This window comes from Capsicum annuum, chromosome 12, assembly GCF_002878395.1.
Source record: "Capsicum annuum cultivar UCD-10X-F1 chromosome 12, UCD10Xv1.1, whole genome shotgun sequence".
In the NCBI taxonomy this organism is placed as follows: Eukaryota; Viridiplantae; Streptophyta; class Magnoliopsida; order Solanales; family Solanaceae; genus Capsicum; species Capsicum annuum.
Genome location: NC_061122.1, coordinates 221343155 through 221361399, shown reverse-complemented (window position 1 = coordinate 221361399; position 18245 = coordinate 221343155).

Below are 18245 nucleotides of genomic sequence, written 5' to 3'. Positions count from 1 at the left end.
CATCTTATCTTTGTTTTCATACATAAACCTGCGCTTGAGAAGATCATATACCATTTTTATCTGGAAATGAGCATTGTTATCCTCCGTCAAATCAAGATATTTCCTAAAGCAGCTTTCCCTGAAATAAGAATCCAATTTTTGTTCTCGGAGTATTTTTCTGAAGGCGTCGAAAGATTTTTCCATGACTGACTTAACCACTAGATCACTCGTTATATCTGTGGCACTATCATACTGTATTCTCACAGGATAATGATTAATGCTGAAGGTTTTGACCAACTCTTCGACAAAAGGGCTATTAGCATTTGGATTATCTTTTTTGAAAGATTCCTCCCCCCGTGTTCAATATCTTCTGCTCCTGATTGAGATAACGCTTGTAAAGCAAACTTATAAAGTGGTGGATGTAGCTGAGCTGCTGCACTTGTTCCTTTACTTAGAATTAATTCGATTTCTTTTCTTTTGGAAGCCATGCTATCTTAAATTAACAGGAACATAACATAGATTATAATTGATTAATGCATAACAATAATTTAACAGTTCCAACAGACAAGTAATCTGTTGCACCAGGTATGTAATCTGTTGCAACATATAACCGACCTATTACAACGGATGAGTAATCTGTGGGAACCATAAAAACAACACTATCTGTTGCTCCTGGTATTTTATCTGATGCAAAACATAACTGATCCATTGAAACGGATGAGTAATCCATTGGAAACCATAAAAATAGATCATTAATCTGTTGCACCAGGTATTTTATCTTTTGCAACATAAAAATGACCTGTTGCAATGGATGAGAAAACCATTGGAAAGAATAAAAATGGATCACTAATCTGTTGCACCAGGTATGTTATCTGTTGCAATAGATAACCGACCTATTGCAACGGGTGAGAAATTGCTGGAAAGAATAAAAACAATACTAATCTGTTGTAAAATAAAGAGTAAATCGTTGGAAAGAATAAAAATAGATTACTAATCAGTTATCTGTTGAATCAATATTGTTTAGATTTCTTCCAAACAGAAGAGTCGTCTGTTGCAACAGATAAATGATCTGTTAGATTGTTCACCTGTTGCATCAGATTTTCATAGTTACATCAGATTTTTAATCTGTTACATTAGATTTTCATCTGTTACATCATATGTTTCATCTATAACATCAGATGTTTCAACTGTTGCAATACCATTTCTACCAAGACAAACAACAAATCAACCCAGCAACACCAACATATCTCACACACAAACTAAGAACATCAACTATGACCAAAAATCACCAATAAATTTGAATCAACAATACGACAATGAGAAGAAGAAATGCAGAAATGTCAGAAATTAGGGTTTTATTCAGTCCATATTTCAATACCAGAAGAGTAGTTGGCTGAAGTTCCTCTATTTCTTCATAATTTTTTACCTATGAAAAAAGAAATGGGAGGATGAAGAACTCGAAGTTTTTGTCGCCGGAGAAGTATTCACGTCGATTGACGGTTGAAAGTCAAAAAGGAACTCGCCCGACTATTTGTTGTCGGAGGTTAAAGAAAGAAATTTAGCAGAACTGTTACTTGGGAGAGAGTTGAGAGAAGCTGGAGAGAGAGAGTAGTTGATTTGGATTGAAGAGGGGTGTGGGTTGGGTTGATTTGTATTTTTGAAAAGATTAGAAAGTTTTGAAAATATTAATCAAGTGCACAATTAACTTAATCAAGTTTTGTAATGATGTTTGACCCTATCTGTTGGTCAATGTCACCAATCTTTCATTCAAGACTTAAAACACATCTTTCCTTTAATTTTCTCATGTTACATAATTCTATTGAAACGGATATTTAGAATAGACATATTCATCTCCTCTATAACATAGAAGTTTATTCATCTTTGCATTACACTAAATGAATATATGTAGAATTAATTCTACAATCCCCTACGAATGCAAAGATAAAGAGTAGGAATAAATTATGGTCAAAAGAAAGAATCATGTACTTAAGTGTCAATATCTTTCGATTTGAATTGACACGCGTAATGATATGAGGCAACAACAAATATCCATGAAGTGAAGTACTCTTGAACTAGATGGACATAAGTTGAGACCCCCACAATTTATACCATGTTACACCTAATGTTTGCCCTCTACGACTAGGTTTATTTTTGAGTTTCTTCGATTTTTGAATAAAATTACAACATTTATTTTATCTGAATAATTTTTTTTTTAAAGTATTTATTTGGGTAAATTTGTCATTTAAGTAGCGATCATATATTATCGTATTCAATTATACAAAATTTTATAATTTTGTTACTTAAATATTTATTTTACAAAATATCGGATTTTAATCACGGCTTATATTGAAAATAAATTCAAATGATTAAAATTTTGATTTTTATATAATTTATTATCAAAATAATTTATTTGGATATATATTTGTTTGATTTTATTAAATCAAGAAACTCAATATTAAACAAGGTATTAATTCGTATCGAATTTCAATTCAATTTAACCAATCTATTTAAATTTGACCATAATTGAAACTAAATTGGCCACAATTGCAATTCTATTGGCTAATAAACTTTTAATTTGGTCAAAATTCAAATAGAATAGGGTAGACCATAATTGGAATTATTTTTATAACCTTTAGTCTGACCGAGATTATTTTTTCTAAACAATTCCGAAGACTACCAATTTTCTAATTTAATTAGGTTAGTTTAACCCCAATTAAATTTAATTGGGGTTATTAAATAACCCTAATTAAAACCCAATACCTAGTAGCCCATGCCAATTTAATAACCAACAACCATCAGCCCAACAACCCAAATAATGGCCCGGCCCAACATCTTTCTCCTTCTCCTGTGTGTACAACATCACCAGCCACAACAACAATACATATACTAACTTCAAACCACGATAACAACTTTCAATAAACAGCGACAACATCAGCAAAATCGGACTCGATTCCCATCGTTCTCGACCCGAATCCGTCAACCCGCAACTAATCCATCTTTTTTCTCTTTATAACACGTCTCACGCACCAGTGGGACGAGCAAAAGACCCAAAAACCTTCTATAAATAAGCTAGGTGTCACCCCCAACATCCAAACTTTGCAAATTTCGGGATAACTTGTATGAATTCATACATATTTGGAAAATTTTCATTGGTTCTTGAGGAAATTATCCATTTCCCCCAATTGTTATTGGCTATTCTTTTTGAAATCAATTCAAGAAAATCCAAATGGGGGTACAATCGGTTACTACCCTCATCATTTGAATTTTAAATTCCCCCAAAAAAGAATCCCAAAAATACCCCTCAATGATCCTCTATATAAGCTCTCCTTAGAGCTGAAAAAAAGGATTTTGGATTTCAGAAAACTAAGAGTTAAAGGAAAAAAAGATATATTGGTTTTAAAATATTGGTTCGAAAAAAGGTTAAAGAGGGGACTCTTACGAAGAATACTCTCTTCATACCAAAATATACATATTCTTAAAAAAAATAATTTTGCATCCAAATTTGTCGAAGTAGCCATGAGGTTTCTTTTTTCGGTGGTCGAGATCCTGTCATCAGTTTGTCGTCCTACTGCCCTGATAAAGGTAAATATACCTTTTCCCGTTTGATGTTATCAGTATAGTTCTTCTTCGTCCCTCTTCTCTGTGGCTGTGTGGTTGTTTGAACGTTGAAAGTGAAGTTTGTTTGAATGGTTGGTTGTAGAGACTGCTGTATGTTTATAATTGTAGTGATGCTATGATTATTCACTGTAGAGGCTCCAAATGCCATGAGTTTTGAATGATGAAAGTGAGGTCTGTAGAATAGTTGGGATAATTCTTTCTTGAATGTCTAATTTTTGAGGTTCATCTCTGTTTGTTTTGGCTATTTTTATTAAAATTTGCGACTTCGTGTTGATTAGACATGGTTTGATTTTGTTCACAAGCCTAAAGTTAGAATCTTTGTAAGAGCGTAATCGAGAAAATAGCATCCTGTTTTTGTTCTCATGTTCAATAATGCAGAAAGTTCCTTTTTTCTCGCATATGAATGATATTAATATCTATGGTATAATTAAATTTGGTCATCATTTGCTGTTTCGATGTTCAAAACTCATGTAGTTTGCAGATTCTTCTTGAACCTAGTTTGCGTCATCTTCATCCTAATGTTTCAAGTCTTTGCTTCTTATCATCATCACATTTTCGGCTATGCTTGTGGAAAGTATAGTCCTGTCGATGCTGCTTTGTTGTAATTCAAGACTATTAATTGGTCGTGTTGATTTAAATATAGTGTGTTGGAGTTCTTTTATTCATCATACGGTTAAGTGATCTACTTGTATAAATTATTTTTGTTTCTTCCTCCCCTTTCCCTATTATTGTTTATCTGGCTGAGCTTTTGTTAAATCGTAGTTGCAATTTACTAAGTCTGATAAGTTGAGATTCTCATAGTTTAATATCTTCTTTGGTTGCAGTTTGTTCGGGTTCTTAACTTTATTCTTTCCTTTGCCTATTTATTAAGTCTTTTTTTCGTTCAGTTTATGTCTTTATGTTACCAAAGCTCTGCAACCTTAAAATATATTTTGTTAACTTAGTTTAGCCAAAGTTATGCAAATTGCCTATTTTATCTTATCCTCTTGGTTTCTTTAGAAATCATTGGTTGATATAAGTTTCTCTTCAATTTTTGCTAGCAGTTGTCTTCTCTATATCTATGTGTTTAGTCGCCAATTTAAGACATATTAATTACTGTGATTTTATTTTGCATGTGGATACGTTCGAGTCCTACATGGACTCTTTTCCCTTTGCATGTCTATTGTGGACCATTGAGACCCAATAACTTTGAGTCGATTTCAAAAGATTAAGTCCAAAAGTTCGTCTCTTGGTGTATGGATACGAGAAGACGGAAGAAGAAGAAATAGGCTAAAATCTTATCTCTGAAGCGGCAAAAGAGACTTGAAAGTCTCACTTTTTATTTATTCATTGTTGCCTTCATTTATTTATTTTTATTCATTCAGTTATTTATTTATTTATTTATTTGGGCCTCGAAGGCAAAGTTGTAAATTTAATATAGGTGGGGCAAGACTCGAGCCAAAGGCTCAGAAAACTAGATTAGGACAGGTGAAATGGGTCGAAAGACTAGGACAAGTTTCGTTGATTTGGGCCCAATGACCTAAATCTTTTACTTTCTCCCCCCTTTTCCCTTTTATGTGTTTATTTGCTTAGTCGTTTTATTTAGACTTAGTTAAAATCCCTACTAAGTCTCCTAAATCCATTTTTACACAAGTCGTTTTCTAAAATAAATCATTTTTCAATAAATTAATCTTTTTTTTGAAGTTAATCAAAAGATGTTTTCAAACAGTCCGGATAACCGCAAGTTAGCGGACGTTTTAGGTGCCTAACACCTTCCTAAAATGTTAATAGGAACCGCTTATTCAGAATCTCTAACTTAAACAATTTCCCATTTTGAATCGTTTAAAGTATCTTATAAAAGTTTCTTAATTCTTTTTCAAAATTAAGTGGCGAATCTAAAAAGTCAAAATTTCTTTGCAAAACATATCATATCCTTGATTTTAAGTAACCTCCACGATACTACAAAGTGTTTTTATGGTCATGCACACAAACCTTGGGTCTCATGAGTGCTATAGAAAGACAACCCAAGTCTTTCATAAGAAGGTGACCAACCTTGTACACTCACGTAGGTGATCAATCAAGTCTATCTAATACACCACCTTAAGGCTATGGATCATTAAGAGTAAAAATAAGCTCAACCTTCTAATACATTACCTCACGCCATAGGGGTAGGATATGTAATAATTATTGAAGGCCTATATGACTTCGTTTGATCTCAAATGGGTATCCACTCTATTACCTCAATTCATGGGCTTTAGCCTCATCCCCTCGATGATTGAAGGACCATTTTCCTTGTCAAACCCTTGGTCATAGGATCCGCCAAAATTCTTTCGGACCTTATATATTTCAAAGAGATAACACTATGTTTCAATAATTTTTTAACTGCACCATGTCTAATGCGAATATGTCTCTTTTTTCATTGTATACACTATTTTTAGCAATCTTAATTGCCGTCTGTGAGTCACAATGTAAAGAGACTGGTGACACTTATCTTCCTCGGAAAGGCACATCTGCCAAAAGGTTTCTCAGCCACCCAGCTTCTTGCTCTGCCAACTTGAGAGCAATGAATTCAAATTCCATGGTAGAACGTGCTATACAAGTCTGCTTTAAAGACTTTCATAAAATAGCACCTGCACTTAAAGTAAACACATAGCCATTGATAGAGCTAACTTTATCATTGTTAGTCACCCAATTTGCATCACAAAAACCTTCTAAAACATCATGAAATTTATTAAAATACAACACCAAACTATAGTATCTCTCAGATACCTTAACAAGCGATGAAGAGCATTTTAGTGTTCACTACTGGAATTATGAGTACATCTACTCAATCTACTAACAACATAAGCTATATTAGGCCAAGTATAGTTCATGAAAAACATTACGCTCCCAATTATTTTAGCATATTTAGTTTGAGAAACGCTAAAATCTTTTTTCTTGAAGTGTATTCTAGGATCACAAGGAGTTCTCACTGAAACTACATCAAAACAATCAAACCTTTTCAACATCTTTACAATATAATGAGATTGACACAAAGAGAATCCACTAACAGGTCTTTTGATTTTAATCCATAAAATCACATCAACTTCTTCAAGATATTTTATTTCAAATTTAGAAAATAAAAGTTTCTTAGTCTCCTTTACAACATTCACATTAGGGCCAAAGATTAACATGTCATCCACATATAAATATATAATCACACAATCTGATCCTATATTTTAGAATAAACACAGATATCAGATGAACTAACAACAAAACGAATATCCATTAGTGTGAAATTAAAATTTTCATACCACTGCTTAGGTGCCTGTTTTAGTCCATATAAGGACTTTCTCAATTTGCATACTTTATCCTCTTGTTCTAGGACCACAAAATCCTCAGGTTGAGTCATATAGAAGTATTATTTTATACATCACTAGGTATATCACTGTTTCAAAGAAAAAACATGCTCAAAATATTCTGCATATCTAGATTCACAAATAGAATAATCATTTAATGACATAAATCAATATGCAATATTATTTTAAGCATGATCAATAAAGACAGTGTCAAAAGTCTTAGAGTCTACATTTACCTGTCTAAAATCAGGTAAATCAACCTTAGTCAAACACCCCCACACTTTCAAAAATTTCAAGTTAGGGGCAAGCCATTTTCATTATTCATATGAGGTCTTGTCTAACTTTTTATGAGGGACTCTATTAAGAATATAGCATGCTGAAAAGGCAACTTTCTCCCACATATAGTCAGGTAGATCCGAGCTTAAAAGCATAGAATCCATCATTCCTTATGAATTTTATTCTTTCATTCGGCTACACCATTTTGTTGGGGAGTATAGGGAGCAACAAACTCATGAATAATAACATTTTTCTCACAAACATTTTCTAGAGTTTTAGTGCTATATTCACCACCCCTATCAAATCCAATTCTCTTATTTTTTCTGTCTAATTGATTTTGTACTTCTACTATGAATTTTAAAAATATGTCTTCAACCTTTATGTCCAACACCCAGTCAATCTTGTTAGCTACTGGATTCGTCTGGATAACTACTACAACAATCACTTCATCACCCTTAGCAAAATAAACTTGGACATTATTTTGTCCTCCCTATTTTGAGTTTTGCAAACTATCCCATATTTCTTTAGCAGATTTGTAAGTAACAAATAAATCAAATAAAGTGTTAGTCATATGACTTAATAAATGTCCTCTAGCATTTTTGGTATCATTTTAAACTTTTTTTTAGCAAATTCATCAACAATCACAACAGTGTTAGAATCAGTAATAATGTTACAACCATCATTAAACAAAAGATGATCAACTTCTAATTGTTCTAAGAAAATCAGAAGTTCTTGTGACTAATGTAAAATTTTTTTCGTCCAATGGCTCAAGTTTTAACAAAAAAAATTTATTCAAAGAAATAGTCATTTAGCAATATTGTATGTAAGGAAATCACTTTCAAATTGTTGGAAAAAATGCTACAATCTTGATATTAGAACTAAAATTATTAATAATAAGAGAATAGTTACAAATACTGCATCGTGGCAAGCCACTGCCTTAAAAGCGATTTTGATCGGACTCCGGTGCAAATCCTTCTAGCCGGTCGCTCCCCAAGGTTCTACAACTACTTCCAAACACGTGTCCTCGTGGCTGGAAGTTTGGTGGTTGTCCAAACCAATTGTCCAAAATAATTCAAGAGGAAGAGGAAAAGAGGAAGATGTTTTCTTTCTTTTTTGTTGTGTTTTTATCTTCTCCAAATGCACCCTTTATATAGGATTTGAAAGTGGAGTTGCAATAATGAGACTTAATGGTATTAAAGAATTACATGTTACATAATTCTATTGGAACGGATATTTAGAATAGATATATGCATCTCCGTTGTAACGTAGAAGTTTATTCATCTTTGCATTACACTAAATGAATAAATGTAGAATTAATTTCACAAAAAGATGCACATTATCGAAGATTATTTGTAAAAAAATTAAGAATTAATTCTTTGCTTTTAATGTTTCTCCTTGGTAATGTGCTTATATTCTAAAATTCTGAATCTGTTTTCGATTATAACGTCTCATGCCTAAGTTAAAGATATATTCAAAGTAGTGAAATCTCAGCAAATGGGCTATCTCAGGAATAAGCAATTTATTATTACAATAATCATATTATAATAATGTTTCACCTACACAAAAGATAATCAATCCAGTTCATTTGAATATATATTTAACACTAGATATCTATGGCCCGTGTTTGCTCAAACGGCCTAGTATAAATTATTTTTTGACCTCAATTTATGTGATACAAATAAAATTTTGATAATTAATTATATTTTTAGATATTTTAATTCGTTAACGATTATAGTTTTTAATATTTTTTATGTAATTTTCAAATAATATGTTACTTTCCTTGTTCAAATTTTTGTGACATTGATTGTCAATTATGTTTTTTTAAATAATTTAAATTCTAAATTATCCTGATTTATGATATTTTTTCTTCTATTCTACTAATTAAAAGTGAAAAAGTAAAATTATTATAAAAAGTACCTGTTAAAAAAAATTAAGTGGGCCCATATAAGACGTCAAGTTAATTTAAATGATCAAGAGTTAACATTTTTTTTATTAAATATTATTAATTTTATAATACTTAGATGACTTAAATAATTAATTATGGATGATATAGTAAAATCACGATTGAATCAGCTGAAACAGTCATATCATTAATGTCTATTTTACTTTATTTATTAAATATTATCATTTTCTAATACATAAATAACTTATAATAATTAATTAAGGGTGATATAGTAAAATTACGGTTAAAGCAACTAAAGAAGACATGTCGACCATGAGCAGCCTACTTCAGTTGCTTCATTGTCACTTATTATATAGAAGAATTACTTTAAAAAATAACTGTGAAAAAAATTTAAGAGGGTCTCATATAAATCGTCAATTCAATTTAAAACATAAAGAGTTAATTTTCATTTTATGTCTATTTTATTTTTTATTAAATATTATTAACTTCTTAATACTTGGATAACTTATAATAATTAATTAAGGGTCATGCAATAAAATTATAGTTGAAGCAGCTGAACAGACATGTCATAAATTTCTATTTTATTTTTTCTAATTAAATATTATTAATTTTCTAATATGTAAATAACTTATAATATTTAATTAGAAATATAATAATTCATTAGGGTGAAATAGTAAAATTACGGTTGAAGCAGCTGAATCAGAGATGTCATAAATATTTACTTTATTTTTTATTAAATATTATTAATTTTTTAATACATAGATAACTTATATTAATTAATTAGGGGTTGTGGACACTAAAATTTTATTAAATTTAAATCCGTACGAAATTCGAATTATATTAAATTCAAAATATATTAGTCCCAAATAAATATTGCGGATTAATATAATTGAATTAATTATTTAAGTCCAAACATGTATGGATTTAAATAAGGTCCAATATTTATTGGGTTAGTCCATTAATTTGAGCTACAAATAATGAGCCCACTTTACTAAGCCCAAGATATTATCATATTCTAGAGGCCCAAATAAGCAGCACGTGTCAAATAACGTGGCATGCCAAGTCAAGGGAATGAGCCAATAAGACCATGCTATATGTCAAAATGATGTAGCAGGCCCAATAAAATCAAAGCCCATAAAAGGTCTCATGTCACTCAAATCTGATTGTTCAAAGGAAGTCCATCTTCATCATGACTCTTTACTTTCCACAACTATAAATAGGGGTCTCATAATTCAAAAAAGACACCCCAGAACTCTAACAAGTAGCAAGAGAAAGCTAGTGGATCAAATGCAATAATTTCTCTACAAAGCTCAAGCATTCAAATCAAGTTCATCAAGACTCAAAATCAAGACCGCAATATTCAAGAACAAGCTCAAAAGCCCTTGAATTCAAGCACAAATCAAGATCAAGTTCCTCAAATCAATAAATCAAGTTCAAATTCAAGTTCAAACTTTAAGCCCTTGAATTTATATTTGAAAAGGCGAATCAGAGGATTCATAGAGATTGTAACACTAATATATTGAAATCAATAAATTGATTGTTGCAATAGTTTCTTGTCTCGAATCAATTATTTTTTGGTCTCGAAAATTTTATTTTCCAACAAATTTTGGCATGCCCAGTGGGACAGTCTCTGCCTATCATCTCAACTTTACCAACTGCAAAGTTCAATAACACTGAAATGACTTTCAAGAAGGTAGACTCTCAATCAACTGCTTCCAAGGCTGTTGATTCAAAATTCTCTGCTGAAGTATAAAACATCCTTGGTGTTACTTTTGGAAGCTTAGGAGATGTCACAAGGAGCAAGGTAGACTTGCTAGGACAACAAACACATCCAGTGTCGTCCGCACCAACTCCAATTTTTGGATCTTCAACCCCAAAAGGAACGAAGACCAAAGCAAGTGCTTTGGAAGGAGAAAACAGTGTGGCGGAATCGCTTAAGAAGACTCTATCTCTACTTGAGCATTTCGGTTCCAAATACTCTGGCGTAAAGAGCGATGGTCATTCAAGCAACTCATTATCTCCGACTACATTGCATAAGTTGAGTACTTCAAAGATCAACTTGTGCAATGATCTGTGCTACTCTCCAATATCTCCAGTGATTATGCAAGCAATGGTGAATTATGCCTCGTCTATGGAGGAACAACTTGCGAATCTAGCAAAGGCAATTGAGGGCCTAACCAAATATGTTCAGAATCAAGATAATCGGATTGATAAGATAGTGGATAAGGTGGAAGGCTTGATACACAGAGAGTCTAGCCATGCACCTAGAAAATCTCCAAAGGCTCACGAAATAGAAAATCCAGTGAAACAAACACCACAACTAAAGAGGTACAAGTTTCTTCTGAGGGGATAATCCCAATTGAGCAATTAAAGGAATTCATTGAAGGGGCCCTCAAAGACAAGTATGATATTGTCGCCAAGTCTTCCCTTGCTTACAATATAGAGTTGAACATGTCTTCTGCTGGAAAGGGAGAAACACCTATCCATGATCCTCGAAGGGGAAAGAATAAGTAGGAACCCAAAAGATGGGGTAAGTTTGTCCCTAAAAATGACAAAAAGGAGTCCATAAATTTTGATGTGTCTCTTGTGAAGGTCACCACGAAGGTAAGTAAGAACCAAAGTGTGAAGACGACTTCTGGAGCACGTACAAATCAGAAAACTTTGAAGGAGATAAAAGAAAAGAAATATCCCTTTCTTGATTCTGATATTGCTGAGATTTTCAATGAACTTCTTACACATAAGCTCATTAAACTCCCATAGATTAAGCGACCCAACGAAGCCGGAAGGACCAATGACCCTAATTATTGAAAATATCACAGGCTTGTGAGTCACCCTCTGGAAAAGTGCTTTGTCTTTAAAAACAAAGTCATGCAACTGGTAAATGAGAAGAAGATCTTCTTTGATGATGAAACGGTCAGTTCTCATCAAATCTCTATCACTTTTGGCTCGCTCGATCCAATCCAAATATGTGTCAAAGAGCATAATGAGAAAATATTAGAGCCTGACAGGTCTTCAATTGATGAAGACGATTATGAAAGTTGGACTCTGGTGACCAGGCACAGACGCAGGAGGATAAGTCTATGAAAGAAGTCATTCAAGCAGCCAACCAGAAGAAGAATAGTGAAGAAACCAAGGAAACAGAAGCTGGTTGAATTTCCAAAAAGGGCGAGCATTACAGAGATTCACCTCCAAAAACCACGCCAGTAACATTGGGGGAATTATTACCAAATTGGTTTCATGTGAAGACTGCTCGAGTCAACCTTGAGGCATCTTGTTATAATACTACCAAAAAGGGGGCAAAGGGTGAGAATCTACCCATGAAAGTTCCTTTATCTTCTGAAAAGCTTGCTGAAACTCTTGGAGAAGAGGCATATGTATGTGATACAAAAATAACATTTAAAAATGATGATCTTCTGCTTGGAGGATCCCTACAAAATCGTCCCTTGTATAGGGCAGGACAAGTTCTAGGAAAAAGGGTAAATAAAATCTTAATTGATGAGGGACCCGGAGTTAACATCCTGCCTATTCGTACAATGAAGAAAGTTGGTATCGCTAACGAAGAACTGGCCAAAAGCCATATAATGATCCAAGTCTTCAACCAATGGGGCCAGAGATCCATGAGGACTGTCAAGTTGGGAATTTGTATGGATGATTTTCAACTAAATGCATTGATGCATGTGATCGATGCGAAAACTTCATATAATATATTACTTGGTAGGCCTTGGGTATACGAGAACAAAATTATCTCGTCCTCTAACTATCAATGCTTGAAGTACCTTGAAGGCGGAGTGAGAAAAAAGATAGTTGCCGATGACAAGCCATTCACTAAAGCTGAGTCACACTTTGCCGATGCAAAATTCTACTTAATGAATTATGTTGTGAGTGAGAAAAGGGTTGAAGATATCACTAAGACCAAGTGTGATGATCTTGAATCTAAGAAGGCCGCGGTGACTATCGACAAAGTCGCCACCAAGAAGCCCTTCTTCACTTCGAATAAAGAAAGCGTTGCACCTATGAAAAAGAAGGCAACTCCCATTTTTCGATACGTACCAAAGGTAAAGAAAGAGGAAGGTCACCCATCTGATGCCCAATATAATGTGCTAAAAGGGCTAACTTTACCTATCAGGAGGATTGACGCAATAAATTCGTCCTCAAGACTATTTGGAGAGTCTGTGGCTCAAAATTCGCCACAAGATATGACACTCCCTACGAAGCGTACAAAGGATGGCTTTGACCCAAATGCATACAAGCTATTTGTAAAGGTTAGATACTATCCTAATGATCCATCAAGGTTGGGCAAACTTCCATCGGAGGGTACAACCAGGTAAGCACGTAAAGGCCTAGGATACACGTAACCACGTCTAATTCGCATCTCCATAAGAAGGACAGTCAGTAATTACATCACCGTGGAAGAAAAATCCACTGCTGTTAATAAAAGACCCTTAATATTTGATCAACTTGGAAAATCAACCACAAGAACTTCTGTGTTTGGAAGGTTGGGTCCTCTAAATAAGAAGAAAAATAACAAGTGTCGGAGAAGTCATCAAAGTAAAACAATGCACTCTTCGCCTAAGATCCAGAAGGATTTCCATAGTTTGATTCCTTCTAGAATGAGGCGGCAGACGGAACTGGTAGTTTCATGCAACGAGGTACTATAAGAAAAGGCTCATATTGTGGTTTATACTAAGTAATGAAAGGAAGATGAAGAGAGTGATGGCTCCTTATATCATATTATGACCCAAAATGAGAAAGACGTCTCATCTCAAATAAAGGTTGATGAAGAAATATAAAATGCTTTCTGGTGTTATCATATATCTATCAATGACAATGATCCTCAAAAGGAGGAAGATGCTGGAGATGCTCCATCGCAACTTGAAGAAGGAGGAAAGGCCACAATAAATCCCTTGAAGGAAGTTAATCTTGGAACCGATGAAGACCTAAGACCAACCTACCTAAGTGCGTTTCTAGAAGTGGAGGAGGAAATCGCTTATATAGACATACTCAAAGAATATATGGATATCTTCTCTTGGAGCTATAAGGAAATGTCTGGCTTAGATCCAAAGTAGTAGTCCATCAGTTGGCGGTCAAGAATAGTGCTCGTCCTGTTAAGCAAGCCCAAACGTGCTTTAGGCCAGAGTTGGTTCCGTTGATTGAAAATAAAGTTAACAAACTCATTGAAGCTGGCTTTATTCGTAAAGTCAAATATCCTACATGGATTTCAAGTATTGTTCCAGTACGGAAGAAGAATGGCCAAATTTGAGTTTGTGTCGACTTTTGGGATCTCAACAATGCTTGCCCTAAGGAAGACTTTCCAATCCCCATACCAGATTTGATGATTGATGCCACCACTGGTTATGAGGCAACGTCCTTCATTGATGGTTCATCCGGCTGCAGTCAAATCCACATGGCACCAAAGGATGAAGAACTCACTACATTTTGCATGCCCAAAGGTATTTATTGCTATAAGGTAATGCCTTTTGGTTTGAAAAACGCTGACGCCACTTATCAAAGGGCTATGTAGAACATCTTTGACGGCCTGCTCTATAAAAATGTTGAATGCTACGTGGATGATCTAGTGGTGAAGTCAATAAAGAGAGATGACCACTTAAAAAACCTAAGAATGGTTTTTGAGTTACTTCAAAGATATCAACTTAGGATAAATCTATAGAAGTGTGCCTTTGGAGTTACTTATGGAAAGTTTCTTGGCTTCATTGTGCGACACCGAGGAATTGAAATTGATCAAGCCAAGGTTGATGTAATTTTGAAGATGCCCGAGCCTCGAAACATTCATGAGTTAAAAATCCTTCAAGGAAGGCTAGCATATTTAAGGAGGTTCATCTCAAACCTAGCTGGAAAATGTCAACCATTTAGTCATCTCATGAAGAAGGACACTCCCTTTACGTGGGACCAAGTTTGTAGTAATGCCTTTGAGAGTATGAAATCACATTCAATGAAGTCACCAGTTCTTGCGGAACCCATACCTGTGAAACCATTGATACTCTACATCATGGTATAAGAAAGGTCAGTTGGAGCACTACTAGTTCAAGAAAATAGTGAAGACAAAGAGAACTCTCTTTACTATCTGAGCAGAATGATGAAGCCAAATAAGATGGGGTATTCTCCAATTGAAAAGTTGTGTTTGGCATTAGCCTTCTCAATTCAAAAGATGAAGCATTACTTTTAGGCTCATGTTGTTCGTTTTGTGTCTAGGGCAAATCCCATCAAGTTTGTAATGTCGAAACCAATCCTTAGTGACCGACTTGCAAGATGGTACCTTCAATTTTAGCAGTTTAAGATTGTGTACGTTCCCCAAAAGGCTGTAAAGGGACAAGCATTGGCTGACTTCTTGGCAGAACACCCGATACCTTATGATTGGGAACTGAGTGATGAACTTCCTGATGAAGATGCAATGGTTATTGAAGCTAGACCATTATGGAATATGTACTTTGATGGTTCCGCATATTGAGATGGAGCTGGTGCAGGTGTGGTGTTCGTTACTCCACAAGAAGAGGTCATCCCATACTATTTTACCCTTACAAACCGTTGCTCTAATCATGTTGCTGAATAACAAGCTTTAATACTTGGACTTGAGATGACAGTTGACATGAAACAACTGCAATTAGAAGTCTTTGGTGACTCCCAATTAGTAATCAAACAGCTTTTGGGAAGCTATGAAGTCAGAAAGCCTGAGCTACGACCATATCATAATTATGCACAGAAGTTGATGGGGTGGCTTAGAGAAGTAACCCCCCCAACATATGCCAAGGAGATAAAATAAGCAAGTTGATGCCCTAGCTGTTTTGGCCTCAACCCTGACTCTTCCAAACCAGACGCAAGTTACTATCTGCCAAAAATAGGTAGTACCCCCATCAAATGAGGATGAAAAAAATAAAGTTGAATACCTTGTTGCCGTATCTGAAGTTGCAAAAAAAGATTGGCGACAACTTATCATTGATTACTTATGTTATAAGATATTTCCAGAGGATCTAAGTAGAAGGAGTGACATTCGTCGTCGTGCACCTCGATTCCTTACTATAAGGACACACTATACAAAAGATCATTTGATGGAGTACTCTTAGGTGTCTGGGAGAGGAAGAAGCAATTTAAGCTTTGAAAAAAGCGCACTAGAGAGTTTGTGGATCACATCAGTCTGGACTGAAGCTCCATTTTGACATTAAAAGTATGGGATATTATTGGCCGATGATGGTGAAGGATTTCTTGGACTATGCTAGAAGATACAAAGCTTGTCAATTCCATACGAATTTCATACATCAACCTCCTAAAGTACTACACCCAACTGTAGTATCTTGGCCATTTAATGCTTGGGGAATGGGGAATGGATATTGTTGGTCCACTACCAAAATCTTCTAGTGGATACTTATATATCTTAGTCGCAACAGATTACTTCTCAAAATGGGCCGAAGTTGTTGCTCTCAAAGAAGTAAAGAAGGAAAATGTTGTGAATTTCATCCGAGTGAATATCATCTACCGCTTTAGAATCCCTCAATATATAATAACCGACAATGGTAAGCCGTTTGATAAAAAACCGATGAATAAGATTTATGAGATCTTTAGCTTCAAACAGCGAAGGTTTTCTATGTACTACCATGCTATCACTAATGGTTTAGCCAAAGCATTTAATAAGACTTTGTGCAACTTGTTGAAGAAAGTCGTCTCCAAATCCAAATAAGACAGGCATGAGAGAATGGAAGAAGTTTTATGGGCATATAGAACAACTTACCGTACACCGATGCAAACAACCCCATACTCATTTGCTTTTGGAGTTGAAGAAATCCTGTCACTTGAGTGTCAAATGCCTTCTTTAAGATTGGCTATTCAACAAGGGCTCACCAACGAAAAAAATACTAAATTGCTTCTTGCAGAATTAGAAGCTCTTGATGAAAAGAGGCTGAAGGCTCGACAAAATCTTAAATATTATCAAGCCCTTCTATCTCGTTCTTTCAATAAAAGGGTTCACTTGAGGTGCTTCCAAGTTGGAGATCAAGACCTTGCAGTAAGGAGACCCATTATTACTTCTCATAAGTCTGGGGGAAAATTCACCCCGAAGTGGGATGGACCATATGTCATACAAGAAGTATATTCAAATGGTGCTTACAAGCTTATCGATACATATGGTGTGAGGGTTGGCTCCATTAATGCGAAGTTCTTGAAAAAGTTATACCTTTGAAGGAAGACGACACTCCTTAAGGAACGAGTATACACTGCATGTCCACTCCTGGCCCGCAAGAGTATAAACTATGTACAGCTAAAATAAAATATAATAAAAAAGTTCGCTCGGTTGTAAACCTCGAAAGAGGCGGCCTAGGCAAAATTTAGGACGTCAAAGAAAATAAAAAAACTCACTCAGAACTATGTTGTGACTTGATCCTCTTCATTGAGGTACGTAGGCGCTTGGAATTTTATTCTGAGTTCAGTTGCATGAGTGTCAAAAAAATATGTTCTTGCAGTATCCGCTATATGAATACCAAGTATGAAAATATTCTAATTAAATCTTGGACTCATTCCAAGTATTGTTGGCTCAATGGGGGCAAACTACAATGAAATATGAACTTCGTTCGCGTAAGATAAAGTCTCCAAACTCCCTAAATTTGGAAGTTGAACAACTCCAAATTCTAAATTTGAGAGTGTAAGTTGACAAAATCTCCAAGTCTTCAAGTCAAGGCCTCCAAAATTTCCATGTCTTAAGGTGGGAAAAAATTGTCCCTTTGCACCTTAAGCTGGTCTCTATATGGATTTATCTTTTAGAAAAAAAAACTTCCATGCCTTAAGGTGGACAAGACTTATCCCTTTGTACCTTAAGTTGGCTTCTCACAAGTTTATCCTTAAAAGGATATCAAAATCTCCATGCCTTAAGGTGGACAAAATTTGTTCCTTTTCACCTTAAACTGGATTCTCACAGGTTTATCCTTAAAAGGATCTCAAAATTTCCATGTCTTAAAGTGGGCAAAATTTGTCCTTTTGCACCTTAAGCTGGATTCTCACTGGTTTATCCTTAAAAGGGTATCGAAATTTTCATGCCCTAAGGTGGACAAGATTTGTCCCTTTGCACCTTAAGCTGGCCACTAACGTGTTTTTATCCTTAAAAGGATACTGAAATTTCCATGTCTTAAGGTGGACAAGATTTGTCCCTT